At 35.4% G+C, this 6,976-nt stretch overlaps 1 pseudogene; it reads right to left on the reverse strand.

Annotated features, from left to right (window-relative positions):
• Positions 1 to 5,630: 5,630 nt before the first annotated feature.
• Positions 5,631 to 6,307, reverse strand: LOC126024509 (V-type proton ATPase subunit E 1-like; annotated as a pseudogene).
• Positions 6,308 to 6,976: the final 669 nt, after the last annotated feature.

A 6,976-nucleotide genomic window follows, 5' to 3' on the forward strand; every position in this document is an offset into this window, starting at 1 on the left:
AATATTGAATGAGTTCAAGCTGAAAAATAAAAGAATCATCTTCATCAACATGAAAAAAGGAAAGAAAAAGTGATGAAGAAATTATAGTTAATCATTGATAAGATTTTCTGAGAGCTAAAGAACATGCACACAATTTAAGAGACTCAAAGGACCACAAACAAAATATATTAAACTAGGAAAACTCCAAGACATATCATATTCAAAATAAAATATTCTAAATAATATTTAAAGCAGGAAGAATAAAAATGAAACTTACATACAAATAAAAACCCGTAAGACTCATACAAATCTATCAATTGAGATTTTCAAGCCAGAAGAGAATGGTGAATATAATACAAAACTCAATAAAATAAACATATCACCAAGGATATTCTATCCAGCTAAATTAATATTCAGATTAAAGAAATGATATAGAGCTTCAGGGACAGGCAACAGCTTAGGGGATTCATAGTCTTGAAATCAGTTTTACAAGAAATATTAAAGGAGTGTCTTAAAGGGAGGAGAAACATCTCAGTATCAGCATTAAATATGGCACGAAATCATGGTACTTATGATTGTCCTACACTATAATAAGAATTGCATGTTTGCTGTTAATTTGCTAAGTGATTTTATACATTTTCAATAAAGAATAAATTTCTCACTTACTTTGAACATTTTAGGACTTATCAGATTTTGTATATTCAGATATACTTTATTGCAGTTTATTACTAATTAATTTAGAGACTTAATAAATATCTATAATATTTTCTGACATAAAACCAATGGTCCTTAACTTAGGATAAAATACCATATGTTTAAATCTATTCAGTTATTCCCTTTACATTTTCTTGATTTACCTACTTCTACTAAATTTTCCTCTTGTAGTTTTTACTTGTAAACACCAGCATATATTAGCAAATAATAAAATTAAATTTTTATTAATGACAGGGAAATATGAATTATTGCCACATGAAACCAAGTGCAAAATTATTTTAATGCAATCTACTTTAGATGCCAGAGTTAAAAGTTATTTAATAAATGAAAATAGGCATTGTGTTGTCAAAATATTTTGATATTTTATTTACATAGGTTAAATCATATAAAATCATCACAAATTGAATTTTACATTTTTTAATAATTTTATTTGTCATTTTGTTGGAGCCAGTGATTTAAAGTACCTTTGTGTCTGTTTAGGGGATAGGCTTGAATGGATGTGGTAGGGATATGGTATGAGGGATATTGGTGGAAATGAATTTGGTACACTACCTGCCTGAAACAACTCCTTTATGAGTAACTTTGTAAAGTACACGTATTTCACGGAAGCAAAGCATACTTGAGAGCCACAACTCTCAAAAGACAACTAAGCACACCTAAAAAAAAAAACTTGAATCTTCTCATTTTTTCCTCCAAGAACAATATGGTATTTGCCATAACAAGACTCTGGAAACAGCCAAGAAACCCTTCAACAGATGAATGGCTAAAGAAACTGTGGTACATATACACAATGGAATATTATGCAGCTGTCAGGAGAGATGAAGTCATAAAATTTTCCTATACATGGATGTACATGGAATCTATTATGCTGAGTGAAATAAGTCAGAGAGAGAGAGAAAGATGCAGTATGGTCTCACTCATCTATGGGTTTTAAGAAAAATGAAAGACATTCTTGCAATAATAACTTTCAGACACAAAAGAGAAAGGAGCTGGAAGTTACAGCTCACCTCATGAAGCTCACCACAGACAGGGATGAGTTTAGTTAGAGATATAACTACGTTTTGAACTATCCTAATAATGAGCATGTTTGAGGGAAATAGAAAGCCTGTCTAGAGTACAGGCCGGGGTTGGGTGGGGAGGAGGGAGATTTGGGACATTGTTGATGGGAATGTTGCACTGGTGATGGGTGGTGTTCTTTACATGACTGAAACCCAAACACAATCATGTATGTAATAAAGTTGTTTAAATAAAAAAACTCACAAAATAATTTTATACGTATTATTGTTTAATTTGTGATAACAATGATTTGGGAGGGGCTTGGGCCACACCCATTGAACATTGAACCAATGTTATGAGTCTAGCTATACAGTAGGCAAATAACCTTAAACGTTGTTCTATACTTTTCTGGACCCCAGGGTAGATGTGCTCTGTTCAATATACTTGGTATATAATTTGTGAACCCATTTTTTATACTTGGTAATGAATTTTAGATGTGATATTTAATTATGTATTTACCCAATTATTTTCTAAAGTACATTGACAGAGATTTTTTTTACATTTCTTAGCTCTGAAAGTGTCCTAAGTATAAATGCATATGCCTTTGTTTATGCACAAGCTGTATGCTTTAGAAATTCCACCAGTTTATTGGTCTTTGTGATAGGGAGGTGTAAGCAGGATAGACAAGTTGTGACAAAAGTAAACCTAAAATTATAATAGATAGCATGGAGACTCAAAGATACAATGGTCTCAGTTAGTAATGTTTTATACTTTGAGCACACTAGATTTCACTATAACTTGAAAATTTAAAAGATAAGCCAATAGACAATAATTGAGAAATGTAAAATTCTTAACAGAGCATGCCAAAAACATGTAAATTATAATACCACAATAAAATATAAAATATATAATAACTGGAACAGGGAGGCCAGCTCTTCCCAGGTATGGGGTTAGGGGACACCCCATGCTGGTTGGCATTCTCCCTAGCTTGGGGGGTGCTGGGAGGCTTGGCAGGACTCCACCCTTTCCCCTATTTCCCCCTGGACACTAGGCCTAGCCTGAGTGCCACATTGTGTGGCCTGCTGTGGGTTCCAGGTGGACTCCATTAGGGGTCTCCCGGCTTCCCCCCACTCTACACTAGGGAGGAGGAGCAAAGGGAGGGACCAGGCAGATAGCTGACTTCCGTTGCCTTGATCCTAGAGGCCAGCTCTTCCCAGGTATGGGTTAGGGGACACCCCGTGCCAGATGGCATTCTCCCTAGCTTGGGGAATGCTGGGAGGCTTGGCAAACCTCTAGCCATTCTGCTATTTCCCCCTGGACTCTAGGCCGGGTCTTAGTGCCACCTCGGGTGGCCTACTGTGGTTCCATGTGGACTCCATTAGGGGTCTCCAGGTTTCCCCCCCCTCTCTACACTAGAGAGGAAGAGCAAAGGGAGGGGCTGAGCAGATAGCTGGCTTCTGGTGCCTTGATCCTGGAGGCCAGCTCTTCCCAGGTATGGGCTTAGGGGACACCCCATGCCAGATGGCATTCTCCCTAGCTTGGGGGGGGGTGCTGGGAGGCTTGGCAGGCCTCCAGCCGTTTCCCTATCCCCCCCACTACTCCAGGCCTTCCTGGTTGCCGACCCAGGTGGACTCTATCATGGTCCTCAGGCTTTCCCACTTTCCCGACACTAAGGGGGGGGGCATATAATGTGGATGGGGGGCCAATGCAGCACTGGTGTATGTCGGGTCATTACGTGTCATTACGTGGTGACATTCACTGGTATTTTTTTTTCTTTTCATTGGTCTCCATTTAAAAAACCATGCAGGGGCTAGCGCCCTCGTGCATACCATATATATTTAAAATAAAAATGAGAGGACTGACTCTCAGTTTTGTAAGAGACCAATTCAGGTGGGGGTACCATATAGAAAAAATAACTGAAACAGACCTTATGTTTTATTATAAAAATCAGATAATCTTAGAAGAAAATAACTTTTTTAAAAGGTGAAGCTAAATTTCTTTAACAGAAAGATTGGAAAAATTAGAGAGATAAAAGAGGAAGAAAAATATCTCTGCCACTTTCTTGTTTTTGTAGCAATATATACATTGGGAGTGGTGGTAGGTTTTAAATCACTATTTTTCAAGCCAGAAAGATACTCCATTAGATAAGGCTTAGGACTTGCATGCAGTGAATCCAGATTTTATTTTTGGAACTACATATAGCCCGCAAAGCAAAGTCAGGAGTGATCCTTGAGCACAGAGCCTGGAGTAGCCTCTGGGAACATTTGGGTGTGACTCAAAACAAACCCTCAAACTCCTAATTTTATTGTTTTATAATTTTCCTTTGTAAAAACAAGAGCTGGCATCTATTTCCTTTTACTGTGTTATGTTTTTGTAGCTACCCAAACATATAAGTTTAAGAAAATATGAGGATTTATAACTTCTGAAGTCATGTTAGAAGAGGCAATGCAATGCATTCTTATTTATTTTGTGATATTAATGCTTGAAATTTTTTTTGTTTCTTTTTGGGCCACACACAGTGACACTCCGGGGTCATCCTGGCTATGCACTCAGAAATTGCTCCTGGCTTTCAGGACCATACGGGACTCTGGGAATTGAACCTAGGTCTGTCCTGGGTGAGCCATGTGAAAGGCAAATGACCTACAATTGTGCTATCATTCTGGCCCCAAATCTTAATCATTTAAAAATAATTAACTATTTCAATATCTGGTAAAAGCTTTTTAGATGGATACCAGAGAACAGAGGATATCCTATATATTTTGTTTAAGCTGTTTTAAACTTTTATGTCCATGTTCAAGAAAACAGAAATGATATTCTTAGTTTCTTAGGTAACAGAGATGCCAATGCTTGAGTAACTCAGAAAATTTACAGAACCAATCAAGATTACATAGTTATGAAATGTATAAACAATATTTTTATATTATATTGCTATTGTAGTGATATTTATTACAGAGCTATAGTAACTTAAATATAAAATGTGATGGTACCAAACAACAAGCCCATCCTTGAATTAAATGGAGACCATTTTTAATAGTTTTTACAAATTAATTTAATTTAGGCACCATGATTTATATCACTGTTTATATCATTTCAAGAAGATATTATTGTCATAGCACATGCACCAACAGTGAATCAATAACCTTTCCCTCTAACATTTTATTAGTTCCCCTGTCAGCACCATACCACTGCACAACTTCCCCACTTCTTAGCAAACAATTATATGGGAAGACTTACAGTGTCTGTTACTACTAAAGAATTTTTAGCATTTGGTTAATTTTTTTCTCTTAAAATATGTCTTTTACTCTACATGGGAGATACTATTCAGCTCATGTCCTTCCTTTGACTCACTTTGATTAGCATTATACCCTACAGTTACATCAAAATTGCATTGAATTATAGGGTTTAAACTTTTCTCTTTATTTTAACATAAATCTTATTTAAGTAAATAATTTGTGTGTCTTAGATTTAAAATCATATTTAAACAAAGGACTAGGCCCAAAAATTAACAATGAAGTTATATAATGCTAGGGAGAATTCATGATCCAATGCATTTTAAGCCTGAGGGCCAGAACCTTAATATAGGAGAAAACCATATATGCCTCTAATTCTAGCCTGGAGAACAGAAATCTTAGAAAGAGTAGATAACTTAATACTTATGCAACCACTATCTTATTCCCTCACCTCCATGAAATTATTACAACTTTGTTGATTAGAGGTTGGTATTTTGATAATATAAAATAAGAGTTTGGTTTCCTGAATATATAAATTAAAATTGCCTTCTACTCTTAACAAATATGCCAAGGAAATTAACAACAGAAGAATATCTACTGATAACCTGAGTACACTTAAACAGGAAACAGCTGCATAATCGTGTCTTTCTGTTTCAAATATCAAGGAATATCAAGGAATTTTATTAGAATACTATAGCTCTACTTTCCTACTTAATCTACATGTTTCTTGCTGGCATTTGTACAAAATGAGGCTCCCAATAACTCTGGCATCATCTGCTGTGCTATGACATCCAGTTGACGCTCTAGGGCATTAGAAACCTTTATTTTATGATCCCCATTAGAGATTTAAACTGTACCAGATATTTCCTCAGGTACATTGGCCTCATGATCTATTTGAATAGTAACATTTTTTTGATGGCAACTTTGTTCATAGGTATTTATTTCTTCACGAAAGCACTTATTAGATGAAATTCCATTTTCTGAAACATAGGATCATTTGAGTTTCAGAAAACTGGTACAATAACTGGAAGACCAGTACATCTAGCAGCATTTGATAGTGTGCTCTATCTTTTACCACCTTAATTAATTCTTTTTTTGCTTCAGCTAGTACATCTATAATAAGGTCATCTTTCTCTCCAAGATACTGAACCTTGATTGATTCATCAAATTGGACAACATAATTTTATTCTGTTGCTCAATCTGTTTTTCTTTCTTCTCATTTCATGCCGTAAACTTTATTTAGTCTTTGGGTTTGCATAAGACAACCTTTCTCAATGTTGAATTTTTCTTCTTCATTAGCATCAATTTCGTCTGCTTTCTCATTAGCTTCTTGTTAAAGCCACTGCATACTTAACCTGACTATGCACATCTGCATCACAATATAACATAGTAAGAGACTTTTTTAAAAAATGACAGCAAAGCTTCTTTTATTTTTATTAATTATTTTATTTAAACACCATGGTTGTTCGTTGTTGGGTTTCAGTCAAATAATGTACACAATCCTGTAGCAGTGAAATTTTTCTTCCAGTGATTTTTCCCATTTTTCTCCCACTCCCTATCCACACCCCTGACTGTCTCTAGGACAGGCAATTTGATTATCTCTCTTTTTTTGGCACTGTGGTTTCCACTATTGTTAATGAAGGTGTGCCTTGCATGTCTCTTTCTCCCCTTTCAGCACCGAGTTCTTGTCCATAGTAATCAGTTCCAAATAGTATTGTCTTAATATACTCTATAATACTCTAACTGTACTCATTGTTCTATGTGGTAAGCTTCCTACCCTGGTCTGGACCTCCTAAAAATTATCTCTATTGTCTCTGAGTATTATTATATTATGTCTTCTTTTTCTTATATATCACAAATTATTGAGAATATTATATATCTAATCTTCCCTCTGGCTTATTTCACTACTCACAACAATTTCCATGTCCTTCCATGTATAAGCAAATTTTTCATGACTTTATTTTTCCTAATGGCTGCATAATAGACTATTGTATAGATATATCACAGATTTTATCTCTCACCACAGAGACTAGCTCACATCATAGAAAACAAAAGCA

The sequence above is a fragment of the Suncus etruscus genome, chromosome 12 (genome assembly GCF_024139225.1).
Source record: "Suncus etruscus isolate mSunEtr1 chromosome 12, mSunEtr1.pri.cur, whole genome shotgun sequence".
NCBI classification, from domain to species: Eukaryota; Metazoa; Chordata; class Mammalia; order Eulipotyphla; family Soricidae; genus Suncus; species Suncus etruscus.